We start from the raw sequence: 26,765 nt of genomic DNA, 5'->3' as shown, positions 1-26,765 counted from the left end.
GCTTTGCTACACGTCTCTCAATAAATAAGGAGCCTAACAGCAATAGTTTAAAATTTAACTATTCAAGATTAGTTAACCAGCTTGCTAGTTAGCACGTCGTGGCCGTATTCTCATTTACTTCACCGTTGACAAAGCTATGCCGAAAAAAGCGCTCTTCTAACTGGAAAAGCCTTTTTTTTTTTAAATTGTGTAAAGTCGTAGGTTAAACATCGATGGAGGCGAAATTATAGAGGCCCGTGTACTGTGCGATGTCAGCGCACGTTCAAGATACCCAGGTGGTCGAAATTTCCGGAGCCCTTCACTACGGCGTCCCTCACAACCTGAGTCGCTTTGGGACCTTAAACCCCCCATAAACCATATTAGGTGAAACACCCTGTATATATGTTCTACAGCTTTGAACGTGTGAATCACGTCCGTGTATTGTTGTGGCAGTACGTTTGAGTAGTAGCTATATCGTATCTGCGCTGTTCGTGAAGTTGTTTTCTTGCAGTCCCAGTCCGTATCCTGTTCTTTGTTGTTGAAGCTCTCTACGGTTTACTGTACTGAGATGTCTTGTGTGGCGGGGGCTGTGGAGTGCGTGCATTATCGTCCGTTTTAGCTATCGATAAGTTCGTGTTTGCTGCGTATCATTTTGCTTTGGTTGACATCATTTGGAATGCACAACAGAATAGGTATACCGCCGACATGGCCATTGTTATCGTTGCGAAACACGACCTCTGTTTGACACGAGCAACTTCTTGGCAACTTCCGTCATGGGACATATCTTTGATGCCAACCTGCTTTTGCGTGTGAGCGACAAAATCGGCTTTGTAGCGCCCGGCTCGGAGCTTGTTCTGGCCAAGTTCTCTGGCGCTTGTCTGGTCTGTTTCTGGCCTCTTTTACGAATGCTGATATCTTCCGCGCATTTATCACGTATATCGCAGCAAAGACAAAGGTCCGCAGGTCCGTGCAAATTCTCTATATTTGCCTGAAAATTTTTTCGTGTCATAGCAACGCTTAAAAAAGCAGGCTTTGAAACGATTATGTCACATGTTGTGCAGTTGTTCAAGGGTCAGTGCATTTCTATAATCTAAATGTTTTGCGATGACAGGATGCGTGAATACTTAGAACATTCTGCTTTAGTCTGTACGGAGTTGTGCGTAATTGCAGACGTCTACAATTCAGGCCGTACCCGCAACTTAGATCCCAGGCGTGCCTATCTCAGTGATGGCTAAACTTCTCTGTTTACTGTTTGCATTTTTTTTTGTCGTTTCCGCTGACGGCAGGTAATAACGATCCTGCAGTTCGCTAAAACTCCCTAGGCCGTCCGTGTGCACTTTCACCTTGAGCCGTGCGCAGCTTTCCTGAAGTGCCCGTCGGACGAGGCTTTCTGTTTAGGTTTTTATTTTTTTTTATGTCCGTTTTCCGCTGCTTGCTCCGCGCGATTTACAACGCGACGCCTCCGCTTCACGACCTCATAAAACACCCCGAGGCCAAACTGAAATCGAAACCTGGAGCGTCGCGGTGTTATTCCTTTCTTTCTTTCTTTCTTTCTTTCTTTCTTTCTTTCTTTCTTTCTTTCTTTCTTCAGCAGCGCTCCGGGCGGAGCAACAGAGCTGGCGCTTTTTGAGTGAGTGGCTGGCTTTTTCTCGGCACGACGATAAATGGCGGCCGTTTGGACGGGCGCGCTTTTCGTCTGCTCTTCTTCTGCTGCAGCTGCGGCTCTGCCGTTGCCCGAAGAGAATGAGCAGACGACGCCCCTCGGCGGCGGCAGTAAAGCTCGGTCTGCCCGCTAAAGCATACAATAACGAATAAATCGGTAGCTACGGGGGCGAAGCGTGTTAGGCGTGCTGCGCGGTTGCCCGCAAGAAACAAAGCTAGTTTCTGTAGAGTGCAAAGTAAAAACGAAAGTAAAGCAGAGAAGCCCGCGAAAACGAGTTGCGCCTCGAACACCCCGCGAAGCGGATGGAGGACCTGTCACGTGCCTCGTTTTTTCCAGCATATGCAAAATATAAAGGAAGCAATGGATATGTATTGCGGCGGGCGCAATATTTCCTTTCTTTTCGGGTTGCTTCGGCGGCCGTCGTCCACCGTCTGCCACTCGGTCGGACGGGGGAATACAAATGATACAAATAAAAAAAGGAGCTTCGTAGCGTGGGCCACCTCGCGGCTCTCTCCCGAAGCGAAACTAAGTCACGTGACGGAAACCAGGTGGCGCCACGGCACTCGCTTCCTGACTGACCCATTGGCCACCAGGTGCTGCGCTCCCGCGTGTGCTCTCGGCGCGGCTTTTTTCTTTTATATGTGCGTGCGCTGTTTGGCTTCGCTCGCCGCGTTGCCTCCTCGCGCTCCCGCTGTTTGCCGTGCTGCGCGTCCGGCTGCTGCCGCCTTGCGAGGAGTTGCGACGACGAGTTCGCGGCGGCGCATACTCCTCTGCTTACTCGCTGGTGGCGGTGGTTGAAGCAGTAGAAGAGTCAGGTCGCCTCTTTTATTCTTTTGCGCTTCGCATTCCGCTTCCCGAAGCGTCGGGGCCCCTTCGAGGATTGGCCGCAGAAGCGGCCGGCGTGGTGGTGTTTTGTGTGACTCGGCCGTCGTCAAAGCTGCCGTCGGTGTGGATCGGTGCCTGTGCGTGTATCAGTGTGCGGTTGTGATCGCGCGGGCCTCCATGCTTCGTTGGTGTTGCCGCCGTAGCAGCTTGGAGTCGGCCGCCCGACCAGGTCGCCCTTGCCGATCGGCCGCCGCCGCCAGTGCGATGCTCCGACGCCGAATCGGATTACCTTCGTCGTGAACGCTTCGCCGCCGTCGGGGCAGTGCTGCCTCGGGATTTTTAGATGCCACGCAAACTGCTGGGTGAGTGGCTGCTTGCACCGAACAAGTAACCGCGCCGCGAAGTGGTTGCACGGCGTCTTTTTTTTTTTTTCTTTTCTGGCGCGCTGGCCGCCACCCCCTCCGTCGCCCATGCGGTGTGGTGCTGGCGTCCTTGCCCGATTGCTTTCGCGAGGTTAGCCAAGGCCGTTCGATGCCTGCTGGGGAGTGCCGGACTCCGGCGGCGGGCGCCTGCTCATGGAAATGCCGACGGACTTCGCGGCGCGCGCGCTTTGTTGAGACATGCAGCGCCTGGCATGGGACCGACGTCTGCGGCACGTCGCGTGCCGGTTGCAAATGATTTCGTTGGGTGCGCGAGACGAAACGCTGCCATCGTGACTACAACGTGAACTTCGGAAGTGTCGTCTGCATGCGTTCACTTAGCCGGCGGGGCAGGCTGTCTTTACTTAAGCATATTTTGTTAGTTCCTTGTTTTTCCCTTTTTGCCTCGGGTCTTTTCCGGCTTCTCAGTTGCGGACTTTTTCAGTGAGGCTTTACTGCGGATGTTAAGTCACTTCAAAAGGAAGTAAAAAAAAAAACGTGTCATTAGTTTCGGAGCATAATGCATGTTTGATCTGGCTGTGAGTGGGAAAACCAGAACGGCAGTTGCAATGCATCGCCCGCGTTGCAACGGGTTGTGCAAGAAAACGTTGCGTTCGCTGATCCCGTTTTTCTACCAGGTTCGCGGCGACATGAGCGCGTTTCTTTTGATCTTTATTGCAGGGCGGCATGTCTGTGTGCCGGATTTCTTTCTCTGGGCACCCTTGACGAATTTGAGCCGTGAATGGTTTTTGTGGCTAGTGACGCGGAGGTTCTTTTCTTCCCCGTCATTCTAGAGTCACGTGATGATTGACCGCATGTCCTCATAATCCCCCCCCCCCCCCCCCCCCCTGGATTTTCAACCGTCGTCTCCATCCTGGACGGATTTTTTCAGCGGGCTTATCGTTCCGGACGTTTTGAAAAACGAGCCGTTCCCGCCCTTTGAACACCGACTGGGAAAAGCAATTCGTTATCGCGTTACGCAATGAAGATACGATGAGGTGGCTTCGCAAGAACGGACGAAAGTCGGGGGTTCATTCGAACCGCTTTGCGTTGCTGTTTTTCCAACTCTTCAGTCGCTCGAACACTTAATGAAAAAGCATGCTCCGTCCACCCCCCCCCCCCCCCCCCTTTTTATTATTTTTTTTTCCATAGTTTAGCGTGATCGTTGGCCGGTTTAACGCGTCTTGGAAAAAGCATAACAGCATAAGCCTTTGCATAACAGCGTTTATTTAACCTCGGCTGCCGCCAAACGCGGACGTTTGCTCAGCGAGTTCAACCGACCGAAACCCGTGTGGAGAAATCCGGTTCCCGTGGCTGACTGCGCCGAAGGGGGTGAGGTCGCCTGGGGGAGAGGCGGCGGGTCTCCGAGGGGGCTTGGCCGCTCGATGTGTGTGTGTGTTGACTCAACGAATTCCTTCCTCAATCCGGCGTTGGCCTCAGCGCTGTTGCGTAGGGCGGACTAAGCGCGTTGGCATCTCGTTTCTGTTTTGATCGAAGTTCGCGATGGTGTCCTTTGCGGATAGGATGAGGACTTCGTGCCAGAGCTTCTGGGAACGGCGAATCGGTTCTTGCCGTGCTCCGGCCGCGGAACGAGACACCTCGTCGTGCTTCGGGTCCGAAGTCGTCGTGGGTTTCGGTGTGGTGGCTGAAATGCTATACATGCGTCCACGGGACCTTGTCAGAGGTTGTGCTGCGCATTCTTCCTCGCTTGCGTGGAAGGCGACCGGCTAGCGAAAGATAAATAGAAAGAGTCATCACCACCGCCTGACATGAGCGAGAATCACAGGAATGCGACTGGGGATTTCATTGTCAGTTAGGTGTCAAAAAATAAGTGGAGACGGCCATTCCTGCTGGCTGACATAAGCGGAGAATTGCGGGTGGACGACCGGGGACCCGATGAGCAAGTCTACCGAAGATGGCAGCAGTCTTCCAGGCTAAAAAAAGAAAACGTATCCATCGAATAGTAATGTTTCATTGCAATGTGTAAATATTTTTTTTCTGCACACATTTCTTGTCTAAATTGCGGACAGATTATTGGAAGAAAGCATAGAAATCAAAGGCAGGGCAGAAACTGACCCAGTGTCCTGCGCGTGACGTTTCAATGTCACTGTTGTGTGATCGGCCCCGACCGGAGGCGCATTTGTAATCGTCTCCACATCGCAGAAAAATGTAGCTGAGTGATTTTTCCGTGTTCCCCGATTCCACGGAGAGCTTGCCACCTCAGTATTCAGCGTAGCGTGAGTAATTTGATCTATGAGCCAGCCTTGTGACCGCTATAACATACTACGGGACTCCGTGAGTAGTCCCCTTATCGTTTCGGACGCAGTTAGGCGTCGATAACGCGTAACAAGTGTACCCGCGATATCGGAGCGAAGCCCGTAGCATCTGCACGACGTGCCCGTCCGGTGCCCGAGGTAGTCATCGTAGACGCGGCGAACTGAGTCAGCGGCAGTGAACGAGCTCGAAGGAAGTGCATGCCGTGTCACCTGGGCCAGGCAGGGCGATGACTGTCTGCCGGCGTGACCGTGTGCGTTTGCTGTGGAAAGCGTGGTTTGCGTCTGCGGCGAGAAGTGATAGTGTCGTGGACGCAGTGGCTAACTCGAACACGGGCTCCATCGGGTAGCGTTTCCGAACCTTCGGGATGAGGAAAGATGGAACTTGAAGTTTGGGAAAACGAAAACAAGCTGTTTTAACGGCACTTTTGACGAAACTTATTTACATATTTAAGAAAGAGCGAACTGTCAGAAATTACGACTTCATGCGTCGAGCGACTGGATGAGCCTTGTCGCGAGGGCACAGAGCCTCCGTTTTCACTCGGCACGCTGCTGAAATCCCCTAAGGTCCCGCTCCTTCATCAGGAGGTGAAAAATCCAACACGAGGCACATTTCTCCAAGATGGGAAAAGTTGCGCAGCACGTAGCAAGCGGAGTCACCCGCGGGAATGAGCGAGGAGAAATCGCAGGTCCTCTGCTATTTCCTACAGAGGTGCAAGCGGCTCCCTGCAGTGTTTCTGAAAAACACAGGTGATGCGTGCGGCGTCGCGGGCCTCAGCTTCGGCGACGACCTCTCCATGGTGTGGCCGGCTCCTGTCAGACGCGGTTATAATTACTCGAAGGCACTGTTCCCCTATTCCCCCGTCGTCTGTCCATCGTCGGTCGCTGCCCCCAGGTGTCCTGCTTGTTGGGAACCAGTCAAAGGGAAGGCCGTTCCCACCGAGCCGAGCGTCAGAAAACAGGAATCTTTTTTTTTTTTTGGGGGGGGGGGGGGGGGGGTGTCATCGGATGGTTAAACGTCGTGTCGCCAGCAGGGTCGTAAGAGTAGATCTACTTGTGCAGTGATGCGATCCTGGTATTAATGTACCACGTCTTGGTCAGAGCGTAGCGGTGGTATGAGCGTTATCGGTTTACTTGTTTATGGGACGTTCGGTTTAAATGGAAAACAGTACACGCACACACCGGTTCGGTCACATTCGTACGTGGCACACTCGCGGTAGTGCAGGACGCACTACGTCCGCTGCTATGGACGAGGGTGGCGCTGGTGAACACCCTCATCAAGTTTCGCTTAGACTGTACATAAATACCCCCGAAACCAGAGGATTGGACAGCCGTCGCCTTAGCTCGGTAGATATACAGTATAGCACAGGACGCGAAATTCGGAGGTCGTGGGTTCGGATCCCACCGGCGGGTTGCAGTTGTTTTTGTTGCGATAGATATATTACGGTAGCATTTCGAGCCTTCAGCGTGGCGGCGCCGTTGGTCACGTGGTGCTGAGGAGCTGCCGGCGGCGCGGCGCGCAACAACGGTGCGCATGCGCCGTGTCAAGTGGGACGAAGATGAAGGAACGCCCAGCTAAACGGAGCGGCGAAATGCTGACTTTGCAATTCGACTGAGCGAGATCCACTCCGACAGCTGCAGCTATCGCGTCACTCCAGGTTTTACCAGAGCTAAACCACAGCCAATTTTTTTTTGCTCCTGCTTTTATTAATCTCCCATTGATAAAAACTAGAATGCGAACACATCCCCTATGCTCGTTGGTTTCGGTGTCTGTTGGCCTCCGTCATGTCATAACGGGGACCTCTTTCCATTCCCTTCTATGCCTTCTAGTAAGTTTCTGAAGCAGGCGTTGAGTGGAAAGCAATTTATTATTTTAAATGTTGTCTGAGGTGTCGCTCCGCATATCCACTCCCATCGTGTGACGCCAGCGTGCACTTGTCCCCATTAATTGTGATGTCACCGAACCACTGCTTGACGACGCCATTTCCATCAGGAATGTGGTATCCTGGGTGGTGTTGAAGGTGGGGATCGGGGTCGTTGCTCGACGCAACCTCGGCCAAGACGACGCCCGCTCCGACCAGGACGCGAGTGCCGCTGAGTGTAGGGGTTCGTTAGTGGAGAAAGAAGACTTGGTCTTAATTACATATTTTCAGGCGTCAGGGATCAAAAGTGACCTGACTCGACTCCACCCGCCGTCGAGTTTTATATCCTTCTTCGTCCCTGAATTCCCCAGGTTGAGGACGCCCTCGCCTGGGTGGGAGTGGCCTGAAACTTTCACTCGCGCGCAGATAAGGACACGCCCCCGTCACATGTTGAGCCCGAGAGAGAGATGAGGATGCCGTCGGGGTCATGCCGATCGCGGCAGGGGACGTCAGCTGGCCAGCCAGGAGGAAACCGACGCGCAAGGCCGGAACACAAGGTCTGGAAGAGGAGCCGAAAGTGGTCGTGTGTCTTTAGAGATGCCGGCGAAGGTTGGGGCGATAACGGCGGCGTCGGAGACTTCAGAAATAGGTTGTTGTCAAACTTCAGCTCTCCGCTCTTTCGGGTCCCGCACCACGACCGGGCGAAGCTCGGTAATAGCAAGCAGCTGATTCCTGGGTCCTCTCTGTGTGACCCTTGACGACCGGCCTGGGAGCGATCGTCATCAGGTTGCTCGGAGCCACGCAGTAGAAACAAATGTGATCGCTGCCAAGAGGCGAGACTCGTGTCTCCGTTCCTGATAGTGGCTGGTCGACCGCGACGTCGATGTGCACTTCTTCAGCGTTGCTCCCGCCGTATCCAAGATTGCCGATACGAAATCGTTTAGAATTATAGTAGGACACGACTAAAAAAAAAATACACTGCAGTTGTTAACACTGGGCCATGGTCCGCGGCGCCCTGTATTACTCCGGTGACCGATCACAGCAGTGAACGAAATCAGTTTGTTTAATATTTGACGTTAGTAAACGAGCCAGGCAACGAAATTCTAAAGCTTACAATTTTTTTATTCTTCTCATTAACTCCTTGTTTAGCCAACAAGAAACTTCTAACAACGAACTACTTTTTTTTTTGTCGCGGAGGAATTCTTCTCGGCGAGTCCCGAATGTGGGCGGAGCTTGACTGCAGGCCTCAGTTGTATCCGACTACAGTTCTGCGCACTGGTGTTTTGAACTCATTTTGACGATTACATGGCCCGTATAGAGGCCTCTCTCGAGACAAAAAATGAGCCGTGGTTTAAACTTTCATTAACCCTGGTGAGGAGCGGAAGCTGTCGAATTTGAGGAAACCAGTGACTGCGTCGCCGGTTTGACGGGACGTTTCGAGATTACGTGGCTGAATGAGCAGATGAAGTTAAAAGGCCACGTGGCCTCTCGGCCAGTCATCAATTTAATCTCCACTTTGCCACGGCAGGGAGGTTGCTCACGGTCCGACGGGGCAGATTGTGATGACGTCAGTAGGTTACGTGACCTCTGTCAACCAATCAGGGAAGTTCAAGGATAAACTGCACTGACGCCGCCCTCTTGAAAACCTAGCGTAGTGGAAGCTTTCGCTTCAAAAGACGGACACCCAACAAGTTTTAACCCACACAATACACAGACAAATAAATGCCCATGGCGCCATGAAGCACCCACGCTCAATCACATAACGTGGGCCTGCCAGAAAATAGAGGTGGCACCAAAAATACCAAACCCGAGTGCGGAACAATGGGAAGGAATGCTCTCCAGCGACCGTCAGGACGTCCAACTTGGGCTGATCCGGCGAGCACAGCTGGCAGCGGCATCCAGCGGAGCCCTGGACTAGGGGCAGACGAACATTCCTCAGAAGATGGAAGACACCATCTGACTCCGCCAAATTCCTCACCTACTCTCTAGAGCTCAATAAACGTTTTCCTTCCTTCCTTCCTTCCTTCCTTCCTTCCTTCCTTCCTTCCTTCCTTCCTTCCTGCCTGCCTGCCTGCCTGCCTTCCTTCCTTCCTTCCTTCTCCTTCCTTCCTTCCTTCCTTCCTTCCTTCCTTCCTTCCTTCCTTCCTTCCTTCCTTCCTTCCTTCCTTCCTTCCTTCTGTATAACCCCTTATACATGAAATGCTTCACTGACCAGGTTCGAGGAACGCACTGGCGGAGAGATTTAAGGAAGTGGTCGTGGCGTGCTGCCCGGCTTTGACCCCGTGACATGGGTTGCACCCCCTTCCCCCGAAAGAGGGCAACTCGGTGTGGCCGTGTTGGGGCCCTGAATGCGTCTATCGCACGATGCAGACGTCCCCACGCCGCCTTGGACTGCATCTCGGTTGAGCTGTTCGCGCCCTGTCTTCACGGGTGTTTCCCGGAGCTCGCGTGGTTGGAATTGCTCGCGTATATATAGTGCGACGTACGGCGCGATCCCGTGCGCGCGAGAGGCGCATATCGTGATTAATTAAAAGCCCGGCTGCGCCACAGCCGCTCGTTTCGTAATTGTTTGCCGCTTCTCTCGGGGCGTCAAAAAAATCCACCCTTTCCTTCAAGTCTCGCACTCAGTCTCTTTGCGAGGCTGCGGTTAGAGGTCAATATGACGTGCGTTTTGTTATGCGGCGTTCGATGTCCCGGAGCTTCCCATGGACTCTGAAACACGCCGTAGCGGAGTCCTTAGGATTAATTTCCACCACGGGAGGTTCTTTAAAGGGCAGTTCCGGGGGGTTTTTTGAACATTTTCAGCTGATAATAAAATAACATTCTTCACGGTCCCCTCTTATCTCCGATACAAGAGATCGTTTTTTTCAAAATACCGAGCAGACGTATTTTAAAAGAGCAGAAACTCGGGAACCGCAGCTGGGTTTCGGCTCAGCTATGACGTCACGATTAACCAACCTATGACGTCACGGATACTGTCCCAAAACTGATCGTGTGCACCTTGACTAGCTAATCTGGCGACTGTAAGGGACATCTTGGGGTCTTCATTTGTCTGAAGCGACCAGAAACAAGCCCGATATTTTCTCGGTCAGCAAACCCAGAGCAAATACCATGGAGCGTGCCAACCTGTGACGTCACACAAGCAGCAGCAAGGTAGCCCGTAGTAATCGCTACGCGGTTGAGGCATGGAATGTAAAGTTTTAAAATTCATTTCCGCTGCAGCAAGACGTCGTCCGGCTGCGAAATTTGGGAGAAGTGACCAGAAAACTCCGGAGAAATTAACCTGAAAGTTTCTATAAAATCCGTGGGCATGCTAAAAACGCCGCAATCGCCCTTAAACGTTCACCGACGTTCGCACCGAACACGGCCGTCTTGTGAATTTCGGCTCCATCTAAATGCGGCTGGGGCTCGTCGGCCGAACGCCGTAACCAATGAGCCACCCTGGCGGGCGTGACAAGCACTTTGGATGCGTTTGTCAGATTCGTTAGTGCAGCTACGAGTAGTGCGCTTTGAACACGACAGGTGCAAGCAGTGTTCCAAGGCAGCAGTCCGTTTTCATTAGGGAATGAAACTTGTCATTCCCGCAACTAAGTTCAGAGTGCCCCTGTCCGTATTAACCTCTGCAGGAAAGCAATTTAGAACGGAAGGGAAAATTGTACTTGTCACTCATACACGTGGAGTATAATCATTGGCTGAGCGCTCGTAATGTGTTCCCCCTTATATTGCCCCTACTTGTACAGTCATGGACATAAGTTTATACGAGATGTGAGTTTGCAAAACATATATACACAGTTGAACCTCGTTATTGCGAAGCTTTTTACTACTGAGTAATAGATATAGCGAAGGAATGACAATTCCCCTTGGAAGCTCGGTCAACACGGTCTATAACGAAGCTACCGTTATAAAGAAGTAATCGCCGCGCCCCCTCAACATCGTTATAACGAGGTTCAAGTTCATATGTATATATTTCTGCATTGCCTTCTTAGCGCTCATATCTGCTTATGGTTTTTAACATTTCATTGGTCTGCTTTATCTGACCGCACAGAACCCCCCCCCCCCCCTCAAGCTCGCTCGTGCCGCAAACTTTTGCCCAAGACTTTACCTGTAGCAGCGTGTGAGACGTTAAGACGTGGCAGATCTTCTAACCCATTGTAGCACTCACCGCGTTGGTTGGGCGGTCGTGACGTTGCTACTTTCCGCGGGATTAGCCGAAACCCAATGCATTTTGATGGAACGCGTCAGCGCAAAAAATGGAGAGTCTTAGCATAGCAGAGACGTACTATCGTAGACGTGTGCCGGGTTACCGGCACCTCCTGCGCGTGCGCAGTGACGTCATTTTGGCCCCGCCCCCTGCTACCGCGCGTGAGCAGGAGGGATACGGTAACCAGGTGTATACGTCCACGCTAGTGCGTCTACGCTATGCTAAAGCTATCAACACCCGTGGAGAAGCTCCTGCGATCGAGGTCTGACCGCAGCTTTCCGCTCTACATGACTTCCCCTCAAAAAGTAGCGTAGTGAATGCAAAAGTACGCTAACTCTTAACTACTCGCGCCCCTAGGGCAATTGAGTTAATGCTCAACCGACTGCACGAACCGCGCTCGCATTAGCTGAACTGTAACAACAGGTCATTCCTGGGTGTCCGGAAGCGATTGATAACGCGGTCATATATATATATTGCAGAAATAAACAAAACAAAAAAACGCCCTACCATTTGCCAGCCTCCACAGAACATGTTAATAAGGAGCTGTCCAGCGACGCGAATCCAGTTAGTCCAACGCAGTGTGCAGACAGTAATTAGTTAATTACACCGGGAAGCTGATAAGGCGCTGCAAATGGACGCTTGGAACCAAGCAATCGGTTGTGCAGCCGCTTAAAGGAGCGTTCGCTTTCGGATTCGGGAGGCGCAACGGGTGTAGTGTCCGCTTCGTTACGTACGGTAATCGCTTTGTACTGACTACGTGAGGTGAGCTGTTTTGTTAATTAATATGAAGGAAGAGTGTGCGTGTGTTGCGGAAGGGGGGGGGGGGCACTCGCACGCTAATGCGGGGAAGGGATTAAAAATTGGATTGCTCTAATCTTTCGTGTCCTGCGCGGCAGAACAGTTGATAGAAACGTGTCTGGCGACGCTTGCGTAATGCAGGCCGACCGTTTCGCCGGCTGGTTTGGCCCAGATGGCGGTTGCGTAACTAGTTTCGTTTGTCTGCCCGCTTATTTGTTATTTTTTTATTTCTAGATTTGTTCCTCTCTACAGACTAATTAAAGTGCGATCCAAGGCCGCCGCGTGGAGCTGCGCGGCCCTCTTTAAACAAGGGGAGCTCCTTACGTGCAGCTAATTAAAATATCGCCGGTTTAGGCGCGCCTGCATAGAAGCGTTGCTCGAAACTTCTAATCGCCTTGACTGAACCAGAACTTAACGAGTACAGAGCGCTCTTTCCTGAAGGGCGCTCCTGCGTGTCGTGAAATATTCTCTGATGCAGCCTTGCGCTGGCTATGGAAAATTTGGAAGCCCGCTGAAAGCCCACCTCTAAGTATTTTTGTTGCCTATACTGTTGAGAGCGAAACTCCTGCTATGTGTATCACTCTAGTCACAGATACACCTATATGGGTGTAAAGGGGGGGTAAGCCGTCCTGTAGAGCACTCCCGTTTATAAAAGGGAGTGCGCGCTAGAGGACGGCTTACTCCTTTCTGTTTAGAGTGTAGCGTATTAAGTCTGCTTATTCCAGGTGCCTCAACGAATGGCGGGCAGAGGGTTTGCGTTGAGAGAATTCGCCCGTAGTCGCCCTTACAAGAATTTCTTTAAGCAGTCTACAGACGGTCCGTAGACTCCCGTCTATAAAGTCTAAGAGAAACCCTAGAGAGCAGTCTATAGGCAATACAAGTCTTATGGACAATCTATAGAGAATCTATAGATTTATTGCCATACACTTTAGTAGACTTTTATATATAGACACTACTATGAATAGACAAAGAAATATCTCGTTGGAAGTAACTAGGGTCTACGAGTGTATAGACTGTCTATAGTCCGTTTTGTAAGGGCGGCCTGAAGTCGGCGTTGCCAGCCTTGCGAAGCTGGATGTGGACGATATTTTATTTTTTTGAAGGTAAATGCAAAGCGCACGCGAACAAAATTACTCGCGATGTTCAGCTTGTGTTCAGTATACTTTTTCGTCGAGAATGAGGGAATGCAGTTTGAGAAATTTTAGTTACATATTCCTCGATGCACTTGCATTTGTACATGGACAAAGTGCCTGCGAATTACTGCGATGCAAATAAGGTTTTTTTTTCATAAAATTAACTTACCTGGTGGAAATCGCTAAGGAGTAGTGAGTTGGGGACGCTGCATATTGGTCGCAGGAAACGTAGCGAAACTAAGGCAGTACTGCCAGGTAGGTCGAAAGCCTACCTGCTAGTCATTGTGTGACAGAGAACAACGTTTTTTTTCTTCCTATAAAGGAAAGCACTGCAAAGCATTAAAGAACTTAAGCGGAGGTATGGGCCGAACGGTATAGTCCGGCTACTCTCTTAACAGAAAAAGGAAATAGCAGGGAACGGCAACACTAACAAAAAATATATATAAAAGTTGGCGCAGTTGGAAACCAACCCAATGCTACCTTCTGGTAAAAAAAAAAAGGCAAAGAAGATAGACATAGTCGGAATTCGGAATGCATTTTCTTTTTTGTTTCTGAGACATCGTTTCTTTTATTTTTTATTTTTTTTGGTCAGGTAGTGCTGGATTGTGAAAGTCGTAACCGGGGCTGTAACCTTTGGTTCGGCGGCGTTTCCCAATTTTGACCGGTGCCTCCTCGGACCAACGTTCCCGTGAGCTCGGGAGAAAAAAAAAAACGAAATGCGGGAAATAAAAAAAAAATCAGGTAAAATAGTCGGAGCTCCGGGAGCCGCAATACAAACAAAAATAAAAGCGAGCGAATCTCAAGCACGTCGTGATGCGTGGCCACCCGGCGGCCGCTCTTATTCTCCTTCCCCCCTTTCCCTCTTTCGATCGATTCAGGTGCGCAGACGCTGCAGTGGTTGGGGAGAGGAGGTGACGGCCAGTATCGGTTGCACTCCGCGCGCATTTCAAGCTGCCCTGTCTGCCTCGCGCGCTGCTCGGCTTGGCGGTTAGCATACGAGGGTTGCACAGCACCCGAGGGGTCTTATTCGCTGTTGCGAGAATCGCTCCTTTATTTCCCTCGTTGTTTCGGCTGGCTATACCATGGGGCTCTTGCAGGGTGGGCGCTGCCCCTCCCTCCCCCGAGGGGCTTGGAATCTCTCGTTGCGTAACGTCGCCGCCCCGGGATCAACGTCGGCCGGCTGTTGCGACACCTACTGTCTAGCTCGGCTCGCGTTTTTGTTTCTTTTCTGGAGTCTTCGGTCTCTCGCGTATTCGCCGCGGACATGGCGGCCTGTCGGCAGAGAACGACGTTCCAAGCTGGGCTTCGCAACGGTAAGAAAGGGAAGATTCGGTAGCTTAAAAAAAAAACGAATTAGGTCGAATATTTCGATTGGCTATGCCCTTGCCTAGGAGGATATATGCTTCCAGGCGGTGTACACTCAAACCCGTGGGCATAAGAGAACATTGGCGACTGATCGAGCTTTCGCTCTATTTCGCTCATTCTGTATCAGAGGTGGGCAACCTCATGAGGTTTCGACCTCGTGAGGTGAGGTTGAGGTGAGGTCGGCGACGGCTTGAAATTTTGTGAGTGAGGTCTGCAAATCAGACCTCAACCTCACGCGTGTGTTCGAGGTTGAGTGAGGTCGCCATTCAGTGAGGTCGAAATTTTGAGGTCGAGACTTTTTGCAGTTGCCACGTCTTACTCCGACGAGTGCCGCTTCCGAAGCGGAGTTGCAGCGCATCACCGCAGTGTTCATGCAATGACGCTTGGTGCTCGGTTTTCCCTGTTTGGACAACCGGATGCCACAGTCAGTTCCCTCTTAGCTTCCGATATGGTGCCCTAATGTCCGTTCAGCCTACAGGAAGACGCACCCCTCTGGTCTTCCCGGAAGGAGTGTTACTGTCACAGCACGCCACTCTCCCTCCCCCTTGCCCCGCTGGGGGAGGAAGATAGAGCAATGCCGGGTAGAGCTAGAAAATCGAAATATACTGATATGCATCTGCGCAGCCATCGCATTAGAAAGTACATCGACGACCAGATTCGTTGCATTCGCTAACTATTCTCAAGTCTAAAAAGAGTATCATGAATACCTCCCCTCCCAATTTCTGGCAGACGGCGTAGTAGGGCTGTGTTTGTCAATTCCCTGTTCGTGCGTTAATGAGCAAGAAGCTTCCAATACGAACAAGTGTACACGAAGCAGGTTGCCAAATATTGACACATACAAAGTACTCACCGACGTACTGGTGGCAACCGTGTATGGGACACCCCTGCCCGCAGGCCATAAACTCTTCGAGGGCTCATCCCAGATTATAAGCTTCTCCTATTGCGTGCGCATCAATAGTGTCTCTACACACCTTATTAAATAATACCATCATCATTTTGGCTCTCCTGTCAAACAGGTTTCTCAGAATTGTTTTTAACTGAAAAACTTAATCGTCAAGCAGCCGACCTCAACCTCGCAATTTGAGGTTGAGTGAGGTCGGCAGTGGCCTCAGGAAAAGTGAGGTGAGGGCGTCTAAGGCGACCTCAACTGCGTCTTATGAGGTTGAGTGAGGTCGGCAAATTTTTTTTTTTTTGAGGTTGAGGTGAGCTCGAGATTTTTGAGGTCAAATGTCTACCTCTGCTCTGTATATAACGATATTGGCGGCGCCATGCAAAACTCAGAGATTGAGTGTCTCGTGACAACATTCCTGGATGCTAGTTGGTGCATAGGCTTGCTATACTGTTAGCGCATCATTAATGGCAGGGACAACAGAAACGAATGTGTTGTTAGTATAGCGCTTTGCACAGTCTCCTTTGTTTTTGTAGTCCCTGTCGTTATGCGCTAACAGTCCAGCATGTAGTGCCCCTATCAGTGCCTCAAGGATCCGTTCACTAATTATATAATCAGCACTCTTTAGTTGCCTGAGTTATTGCTGGTTAAGCCGCAGAGGTGGCTCAGTGGTTATGGTGCTCGACTGCTGACCCGAAAGACATGCGTTCGGTCCCGGCCACGGCGGTCGCATTCCGATGGAGGCAAAATGCTAGAGGCCCGTGTATACTGTGCGATGTCAGTGCACGTTAAAGAACCCCAGGTGGTAGAAATTTCCGGAGCCCTTCGCTACGGCGTCCCTCATAGCCTGAGTCGCTTTTGGACGTTAAACCCCGATTAACCATTAACCTAACCAGAAACGAAGGTGCTGTCTGTATAGCGGTTTGCACGGTATCCGTTGTTTTTTGTAGTGCCTGTCGTTTTGTACTAATAGTCCGGCATTTAGTGCCCTCATCAATGCCTCAATGAGCCGTGCACTAATAGTATTATCCGCACTCGCTAGTTATCTGTGTTATTGCTGGTTGTTTCAGTATTCGTATACGACAGTTAACGAAATCACTCGCGGACTAATATACCACTAGCCTGTGCATTAGGGACACGTCGCTACTGTGTCATAAATTACTTAATCCTGCTTGTGCTCCGGGCTGCGGTTTCTGCGCGGTGACCGGCAACCATAGAGTTTCTTACTATTAACTAGAGGGAAAGCTGGCGCCCCGCCTATGGGAGTTTGCATGGAGCTTCCTCGAGAGCGCCTCTGCCACCATGGGCGCTCTAAGCATCATGGCGCGGAGAGCTACCGACTGCAGAACTACAGCTTTTGGCCAAATGAAAAAAAAAACGTCGTTCGATAATCAAGAATGACCTATCATTCAATATCATGTCTATAAATTGCAACAAACGAGCAGAAAAACATGTAAATGCAAAGTTTTCCCAAAATAAGCGATGGCTTGCTCTCATATTGGCCTAGCATTGCACATCACAAAAACAAATATTTCGTGATTAACAGATGCACTTTTAAAAAGAAATAAGTTTTCAGAAAAAAAAAATGTCGCTTCAACACTGTAAGACGTTTTTTCATGGCGTTTCAGAAAACAAAAAACCTTTTATTGGCGTCGTGTGCTGTTGCGTTTTCGCTACTATGGCTTTTGCACACTACTTTTACGCCGAAGTCGTCTGCGCGCGGAGCGCGCCGTGGATACGGAATGGGACATCTCAGTAACGCCACTCTGTGTTCCCACCCCCAAAAAAACCTTCTGTCCCGCACCAAGTAGCTCATCGCCCCATGATGCTTTGAGCGCCCATGGTGGCTCATGTGCAGTGCCGCTAGCTTTCCCTCTAGTTAATAGTAAGAAACTCTATGCCGGCAACTAACAGCATGCAGCATAAGCTTACCAGGGTTCGAATATTACCCGGTTTACACCCACGATATACGCAGGGCACAAAATAGTATACACGCAGGCTATAGTTTACCATAGCCTGCTATAGTAGGCTATAGTAGGCTATAGTTTACTCTTGTGGTCGGGTGCCTTTTAATGCGACAGCGTCAAGGCTTCCGTTGCGCAAAAAAATTTGCGTCGCGGCGTTGAGAGCGAAAATTCCCTGGCGAAGCTATCTAGGTGGGCCGCCTATAGGTCACGTGACCTTGTGGCGTCAACACAACCTGCCCACCGGATTTTGAGCAAACTGTCCAGCAAGGCACGTGGCAGTTAATGATTGGTCGCGAGAGGTCGCTCGGGAAGAGCAATATGGGTCTCACAAGTACCACCGGTGGCAGCACTCTTGCCATTGCAGGGCAGTTGCGCATCGCTTAACCGCTGCACCATTGTGGAATTCCAGGAGGAATCGTCATTACCTCGTTGTATCAATTATTTCGTTATAATGAGGTTCTAGTGCATATATTGCCCTCGTACGTATGCAGACAGTGCAGGGCCTCACTTTATAAGCCAGCCGCGCTCTTTCTCCGTCCGCACAGCGCGTGCAATTCGACAGTCCTTGCGCCGTGCGCATTTTCTTTTTTTCCGCGCATATAAGCGCTCGGGGAAATTCGATACCCAAGCGGTTTCCATCCTCCATTGTTTTTCGCAACCTCCCTTGAAGCCGTCTTTGTTGCGCAATCGCGGGCGCACGAACGGATATAGCTCAGACGGTTGCCCAAGCGCCGTCTCTACAGAAGCTTCTTTGTTACATTCCTCGATTTCTTTTTTTTTCTTTTCTTACCGCTTTCCACTCTTTCGCGGTGCCTTTTTTCTAGCCTCCTATCTTTCACTTTTTTTTTTCACTTTCCCGATTTCTCTTTAGTGGCTCGAAGTCCTCCAGCATTCCCCCTGCGATGATTGCCGGCCGCTCCTATTCATCACCTCCCGTCGTTACTTTGCCGGCGCGCTCGCTCAAGCGTTGCTCTGCTGTTTCTTCGCCTGCAGGCCTTCTTAGGGCTTCACCGCACGTCTCATCGGGCGCCTTAGTCAATCCTGTACGTGACTAGTCCTGCCTTCGGTGCTGCACTTACGTAAGCGCCCCCCGTCCCCCTTTTACCTCGTTTTTTTTTTTTGCTCGGCAATCGTAAATGCAAATATGGGCTCCCGCTTGTCGAGATATGGGGCTCCCATCTGTCTGGAATTGGTATAGGCACTGTGTCATTGGCTCCACTGTATTTGAAACATATGGCCTGGGAACCTTCTCTCGATTGAATTTAACCGGCAGCTCCTCTGGGATATCATCTTACACGCCGCCCTATGTCGTGATAGCAAGTAACTGTTTCTCGGGCGTCGAACCCGCGACCTGGATATAAGCCCCGTTGCAGCGCTCCCGGATTCATCAGCGGCGGATACGTTTGTTAATTTCGCGCTTCAGAGAAACAGGAAATCTATATTTTTTTCAAGTAAGTTTTAGACCCTGCTGGGTCGAGATTGGCATTTTGCTCACGCTTGCTCCTGCAGTCTTTAGCGAGAGAAAAAAATAATAATAATAATAATTGGTTTTTGGTGGAAAGGAAATGGCGCAGTATCTGTCTCATATATCGTTGGACACCTGAACCGCGCCGTAAGGGAAGGGATAAGGGAGGGAGTGAAAGAAGAGAGGAACAAATAGGTCCGTAGTGGAGGGCTCCGGAATAATTTCGACCACCTGGGGATCTTTAACGTGCACTGACATCGCACAGCACACGGGCGCCTTAGCGTTTTTCCTCCATAAAAACGCAGCCGCCGCGGTCGGGTTCGAACCCGGGAACTCCGGATCAGTAGTCGAGCGCCCTAACCACTGAGCCACCGCGGCGGGGCAAAAAAAAATGAAAAATTGGTTTTGAGGAAACCAAATAACGCTGTAACTGTCTCACATATCTCGGTGGACACCTGAACCACGACTTAAGGGAAGGGATAAAGGAGGGAATGAAAGAAGAAAGGAAGAAAGAGGTGCCGTAGTGGAGGGCTCCGGAATGATTTCGACCACCTGGGGATCTTTAACGTGCACTGACATCGCACAGCACTCGGGCGCCTTAGCGTTTCGCCTCCATCGAAACGCGGCCGCCGTGGTCGGGTTCGAACCCGGGAGCTCCGGATCGGTAACCGAGCGCCCTGACCACTGAGCCACCGCGGCGGGTCTTAGAGACTATTCTCACAGCATCTTTTCGTAAGTCCGTGTCATGGCCTTGTTTCTTGTGACCTTATAGTAAAACGCTGCATTCGTTATTCGTCATTTCAACGAGGAAGTCTGACAGCTCGACCCGCGTGTTCGGGTAGCGACGTTTGGTTCGCCGCAGATAACGGGGATGTCTCTGGGCGCGACGCGAGGTGAATGCGAAAGCGGGTGACGCGACAGGAACCTGACTAACGTACGGATACCCTCCGATCCCCAACGACCTTCCATGAGCCATGCAGCCGATCCGCGGGTACGGACGGAGCTTGCACCGGCCTTGTTGGCTCGTGCGCGATGCGATTTTATAACGCGCGAATCAGTGTCGGCGCCCGATGAGAACGCGTTTCAAGCGGGTTCTTGCAATGTTGGCAGCGTAAGCGCGTGTTCTACTACGGCCATGGTACTACGCGCTCTTAACATGAATACGCCTCTTTGGGAGTAAACACAGAGTAATATGTCATCTAGCCTACTCCTCTTTAGAGTCAGGGTATCCTGCCCAAGTTCCGGAGCGGTTTTCGGTTACTGAATGCGCGGAATGCTTACTCTTGAATTCCCACTGCGAAGCATTGCGCAGTTAACTGTAGAAGCGTAGCTTGTTGTGTCAGCCGATTCGTGGTACCAGGCAGAGAAACCAGCGTCGTCCGTGTGAATTCCTTCTCTTATGTACGCGTGCTGTTCTGCTGATTCCATGCAATTAGCAGCGGGAGCAGCCTTTTAAACGCGACACTGGAGTTCTGGAGATTTGCAAATAGAGCAGACTGAAACCTCGGTTAAAATCTTCGTAACTGATAGAGCTTTGCATGTTTTCAAGAGGGAATTTGTTTCCCTTGCCAGCCGTAAGTATTCCGTATTTTCAGTGACGGAAATCTACCACACGGCCTGGGCAGTATACCCTGTCCGTTAAAAGGAGTGCTCTAGAGGACCGCTTACTCCATTTGTAGTCGTTTTGTGTTTAAGAGTGCACTAACTCACTTCGTGCTTGGATCCCTGTTCTGTTTAGTCCGACAACCGTGTGCCGGCCGGCGTAAATCTGAATGCAGTTGGCCAGAGCAGAACGAAAGCACAAGAGTCCCTCCAGCCAATCACGTCTACCGGTTTTCGTGGCCTAACTTTTGATTCGCATAAACCGTGCTTAATCTCCTGCACCTGAAAGCCGTTGCGGTGTCACGCTTGGGGTTGCAAGGGGATTATAAGCACGATGTCATGAGAATCGGTCGGCGCCTTTGGCTGGAGGACCTAATTTGAGTCGCATTCGCCGCTTCATTCTTGAGTTGTATCCGACTATAGCTGGCTTTGAGTCTTTAGGAAAACACCGCTGTAACGAAGGCGTATACTTTTGAGTTGCGATGTTATATGTACGGTCCCGGGAGCAAGGGTTCGAACTAGTACGAGTTATATGGGCCTTGTAATTTGGGCTTGTACTTTTTATGTATGCCTGCCATCTGTTCACTTCCTCGACTGCTTCGCGAAGGATCATGGATTAAAGCCTTGATAGTTCTTATTGTGAATTTGTTGTCAGCGGAGATTGCACGCCGTTGCAAATACCGGTTTACCCTCGATATCCGGGAAATAGCTTCGTGCGATGCTGTAATCGGTACACTGCACTGACCCAATTGAACGTTTATTTTAACCCGTTCCAACGGAAAGGAGAAAAGTTACTGAACGCTGCGCAGTTCTGGCGTTATGTGCGCGTTCAGCTATTTGCTGGCTAAATTAATGGTCGTTGCTGCTGGCTATGCCTCTCTAACCCTTTTGGTGATCCTCTTGAGACAGAGGGTCACGAATCGCACCCTCCTTTCTGGGCCACGAACATTAATTAGTGAGCAAAGGGAAAGGTGCGATGATTTACGGATTCTTCTAAACCGCGCTGGCAATAACTGATATAATCATCTTTACCGAGGCTGTATACGGGACATCCATCACTAAACTGTTCTTGGACACTACCCGAAAGACGCGGGTTCGATCCCGGCGGCGGCGGTCGAATTTTGATGGAGGCGAAATGCTAGAGGCCCGTGTATTGTGCGATGTGAGTGCACATTATAAAGAACGCGGTCGAAATTTCCAGAGCCGTTCACTGTACGGCGTCCCTCATAGACTGAGTCACTTTGGGACGTTAAACCCCCATAGACAAATGGAACGATAACTAATGACCAATGAGGAAGGCGTGATGATTTACAAATTCTTCGGAACTGCGCCGGCAATAACTGATATGAGCATCTTTACCGAGGCTGTATACCGGAACATCCATCACCAAGCTGTTCTTGGACTTTGTCTGAGGAAACAAATACGGAAAGTGCTGTACGGGTTACTCCGGTGATTCCCGAAATTTCGGTAATTTGAATGCTCAGCACGTCGACTGCCGCGTATTCCTCTCTGTTGGCGCAAATGCCGCCGTCCTTCTGTGCTCACCGCATCTTGGAAACTTCATATACTGCGCTAATGAGCAGGTCGTGCCGCAATCTCGCGAAGTCGTTAGGCGCCCTGTCGCGGGCCGAGCAATTATTTCCTCCGGTTTCCCTTCCCCCAGTGGCGACAAACCGCGCGGTCTCTTGGCTCGTCTCGCTGTGTGCGGCTGCGTCGGGAGGAAATTGCGGGCGATAAAGCTCAAGAGGCGGAACGGAGAGCCGCGCTTGCCAGACGGGGAAGTTGCGCTGGCGGCCGGACGCGCTTGGCCGCTATCGCGTGCTTTTTCTTTTTTTTTTCCCTTAAGGCTGCGCGCGACAAGTGGGCGTTACTCAAGTGAGGCGCAACACTGCTTGGTTGCATACTTCCCGGTTTGGTTGGGAGGCCATCGCCGAGTTCATCGGCGTCTACTGTATGCCCGCCGAATTCGGTATTCGGGTGTGTGTAGTCGAAGTTCGCGTTGTTTTAATCTTGACCTCGCCTCTGCGGCTTCGTCTCTTTGGCGCAGTACTGCCCCCCCCCCCCCCCCCCCCCCGCCCGTTTTCGGGTCCATTTCGTGTTCATTGAAACCGCGCCGCGTATCCCGTATGTCACTATAAACACGAATAACCATATCATCATCATCTGCCTGTCTACACCTACTGCAGGGCAAAGGCCTTTCCCATGTCTCTCCAATCAACCCGGTCCTTTACCGCCCCGCCGCGGTGGCTCAGTGGTTAGGGCGCTCGACTACTGATCCGGAGTTCCCGGGCTCGAACCCGACCGCGGCGGCTGCGTTTTTATGGAGGAAAAACGCTAAGGCGCCCGTGTGCTGTGCGATGTCAGTGCACGTTAAAGATCCCCAGGTGGTCGAAATTATTCCGGAGCCCTCCACTACGGCACCTCTTCTTCCTTTCTTCTTTCACTCCCTCCTTTATCCCTTCCCTTCCGGCGCGGTTCAGGTGTCCAACGATATATGAGACAGATACTGCGCCATTTCCTTTTCCCCAAAACCTATTATTATTATTATTATTATTATTATTATTATTATTATTATTATTATTATTATTATTATTATTATTATTATTATTATTATTATTATTTACCACCTGCGCCCACGGCATGCCCGAAAAATTCTTAATATCGTCCGCCCGCCTAACCTTCTGCCGCCTCCTGCTACGCTTGCCTTCTCTTGGAATCCACTCCGTTACCCTACGCATATATGGGAGTAATAAGGGTGTAAGCTTCCCTCCAGCGCGCTGCCTTTTATCAAAGGGTGTGGGCTAGGGAACACCCTACTCTCTTTTTTACACCTTTCTATTCCGAGTTTATAAAACGCACCACTGATCTTGAATGGGGCCGATCTCCGTATTACGTATTTAGACTGCTCCCGGAGGGCTGTCTTTCCATTCTTTATATCCTTTTTTTTTCTTCTTTTCGTTCGCTACAGCGGGCGACACTGCCGCTGGCGTATTTTTTCGTCTGCCTGCGATCTGGGGCGCTTGCACTCAAAATACGAAGCGAACAGCGAATTTGCTCGCTGAATGAACCGAGCGCGCTATTTTCGTCCGAGGCAATCTTTCCTGCTCGTATTATAGTATATCGAAGACTTGCGCGGCAACCTCTTTAGCTTCCATTAAGTTTCGAGGTTGTGTAAACGAATGGAGATTGCGCCTTCGTCTATAAAACGAAAATAGAAAAAAAATAGACGAGGGGAATGGGATTGGCGCGCGGCGCAGGAGACGTATATTACTATGCCCGTCGTCATCGTCTGCAATTGAAACGACCCGACGCGTCTGTAATAGCAGACGATGTCGGGGAACGGCTTTGCAGACTGCACGAAGCGAGTGCTCTTTCTTTATTTTTCTAATTCGTTTTTTCTCCTTTAGTTGATATATTTCCTCGTTATTTGACGTGTTGCGTTTTGCAGCGCCCACCCGTAGATCTCTTAGTGGAAAGAGCGGTAATAACAACACTAATAAAAAAATTCCTGGGTAGTGGTAGGAGCGAAGTCGGTTCGCTGTCGTCATTGTCCGACGTCTGTGCTGATAAGAGTGGCGAGGGAAGTCTCCCCGCTAAGCCTCGTCTGTGGTGTCGTGGCGCAGTATAATTGAGGCCTCGGCAGACGACACTTTTTTTTTTATGTCTGCGTCTACTGAGGCTTTAGCTGTGCGGAGGTGCGCGACTTCCCTCCCGCTGGGGATATAGGGCCTCGGAAATGGTGTTCGTTTTGCGCCGTGGCTGTGGGCGCGACTTGTGTGGTCAGAATGGGAGCGGACGACGGTGTCGATTTCAATCTTGTCGGGCCGGCGCGCGCTTTGGTGTCGCCCGCTGTCTCGTTTTCGATAGGGGCGCGGCACTTTGCCGGACGGCGGCGAGCAGATAGCGATGCGCGAAGCGGAGGGACCCCAGCCTTGTTTGATTCTTCCCATGGTAGTGCCTGATCGCCTGGCATTCCAAGCACAGTGGGGTGCGATTTGAATTTGATCGCTTTATAGGCGTAACCTGCCCGGAACAACTGCCGTCATAAAAAGTTTTTAAAACAGCCTGTAGACTGTCCATAGACTCCCGTATATAAAGTCTGTAGACTGTCTATAGACAAACCCGTGTATAGGCATGACGGCCTGTGGGGAAAGTTGGTGCATGTTGGTCTGTGTTGGTTTTTCAGTCTTTAGGCAATACAAACGCCATAGGCAGTCTATAGACATCTTTAGATTTATGGCCATACACTTTTAGTAGACTTTTGTCTGTAGACTATGAATAGACAAAGAAATATCTATAGGAAAGCAGTAGATTCTATAAGAATTCTACAGACTGTTTGTAGACCATCTTTATAATTAGTTTATTTTTGAAGAAGGTTGCAGGAAATGGTTGAGCTTGCCTCCGTTCCTGATTGTCATTTCTATTAGAAAGTGAGCCTCGTAACACCAGAGTTTTATTAGATATGCCTGAAGGAAGCATCTGCTGGAAGGGTGATCCGAACTCAAAAAGCGCTATTACACGTGGGCACTGTAGTACAGTTGAAACTCGTTATAACGAATTTGAAGGGGCCCGACGATTAATTCGTTATATCCATCGATTCGTTATAGCCCGTGTTGACCGAGCTTCCAAGGTGAATCATCATCCGTTCGTTATATCCATTATTTCGTTGTAACCCGTTTCGTTATACCGAGGCCCGACTGTACGCATATCGGTCAGAAATTAGCGTCGGAACAGGACGAAACACCTGCGGGACCTTGGCCTACAGACATGCTCTCTTCCGTTCGGCTTTCGCTTGATTCACGAGCCGTATTTTAGCTCGTCGAACACAATGGGCAGTTAAAGCGTGTCATTGTTTCACTTTCAAGCCGCGCCGTGCACTGCACGCGGCTCGGATCAAGGTCGACCGCGCCAGTTAACGAGCGCGACGCCGGCCATTGTAAAAAGCGACGACGACTCGAGCGCAGAGACACAGTGGGGAGGGTGTGTAAGGTCGTCCCGACCTGACTTCCCCCCTCCAGAAAAGGTGACAGGATTGACACTGACAAGGAAAAAAAAAAAAAGACTGCGCTAGTTTTATTTTTGCGAGCCCTAGCGACGTAGAGAGTGGTTCGAGTGAAGGCTCCTGCGGCGCGCTAGCGGTGTGTAGCTAACGGGTCTGCCGGCCCGTTGGAGCAGCTGTTTCCTCTCTGGGACGAGATGGAGGGCGACAACGCGGTTTGCGCGGGCTCGAAACAATGGGGGCTGTCCTCAGCCCGGCTCTCGATCTGTGCGCGGAGAGCCTGCCGTGTGTGCTCGGATACTACAGGCTCGGAGAACAGCAGCCGTTTGGTGGAAGCCCAGGACACGGTACTAATATTCCAGGGCCCAGCCAAGCTGCTTTTGAGGCGCACTATGGGGAGTGGAGAACTCCGCGCATTTCCTGTTCTCAGTAGAAATAGATTGCGTTGCCTTTTTCTGGCACTGGCGGTACCTCTCCGTCTGTTGACATTGCTTAACTTAGCAAATCTCCATTTTTAGTTAGAACTTCAGTTAGAACTTTAAGTTAGTCTTTGTCGTCACATCTCCGTAATCTACCGATCCAGTCCGACTTCAATTTCTTCTGTGTCCGTCCGCAGCTTTTAGGCCATGAATACGTCCAGGAGTCTTTCTGTTTTTTTTTTCGTGGGAAACAAAACTTAATTGAAGTACTCATTTCGTGAGGACGATAACGCGTGTTCTGTTGAATGAAATTCCGAGGTCGTTGTTTTGATTTTTTTTTTTACTTTTGTTACGCGTGCGAATAGTCGCGCTTGCTTCGTATACTGCCGCAGGCTGTCTGGGCCACGAAGGAGCGTATATACCTTATATATCTGCGTGGGTTTGATTCAGGTTTTGAGCGGCGGCCACTTCAGCAGGTCGTGTGCGCGAGGAGGAGGACAGTAGAGGAGGACAGATGCCCTCTGCCGACGGCGGCAGGTGGTGGGAGTCGGGGGCGCGGGTAGCCTGCGAGCCGAGCCGCGACGGATGGCGGCAGGCGCGTTCGGGACGCGGGCTCGTCTCGTCGCCGATGACGGCGGCCTCTTGACACGGGCGGACCGTTCCCCCCCGTGTCGTTGCACTGGGTCTGTTCTCGATTTGGGCGTGGGAGAGAGCCGGCGGAGGCGACCTCGGCCCGCCCTTACAAAAATGGTCTATAGACAGTCTATAGACATTGTCACAAAGATGTGCACGGGCGCCGCCATATTGGGCACTGGACTGTGCTCGTAGTACAGGAAAGAGTTGAGGATTTTTTAGCTCCCCCGCGTTTCTCCCCACAGCCCAGAAAACCGGTTTTCCCGATGGTCG

The 26,765-nt window shown here is 50.9% G+C and overlaps 2 protein-coding genes across 3 annotated transcripts in view; both read left to right on the top strand.

Annotated features, from left to right (window-relative positions):
• The window catches only part of LOC144102215 (caskin-2-like), a 186,225-nt gene that overhangs the window by 102,278 nt on the left and 57,182 nt on the right, over positions 1-26,765 (top strand). The window lies entirely within an intron of this gene.
• The window catches only part of ckn (CRK like proto-oncogene, adaptor protein), a 173,934-nt gene continuing 149,452 nt past the window's right edge, over positions 2,284-26,765 (top strand). Inside the window, exon 1 of one of the 2 annotated variants that reach the window (XM_077634091.1) lies at positions 2,284-2,942. The gene's annotated coding sequence lies outside the window, so the exon portion shown is untranslated. The remainder of the gene's footprint in view (positions 2,943-26,765) is intronic. The other variant, XM_077634092.1, reaches the window with a different exon arrangement.

The sequence above is a fragment of the Amblyomma americanum genome, chromosome 8 (assembly GCF_052857255.1).
Source record: "Amblyomma americanum isolate KBUSLIRL-KWMA chromosome 8, ASM5285725v1, whole genome shotgun sequence".
NCBI lineage: Eukaryota > Metazoa > Arthropoda > Arachnida > Ixodida > Ixodidae > Amblyomma > Amblyomma americanum.
The sequence above is the reverse complement of the archived record's forward strand: the minus strand, read 5'-3'. Positions and strand labels throughout refer to the sequence as shown.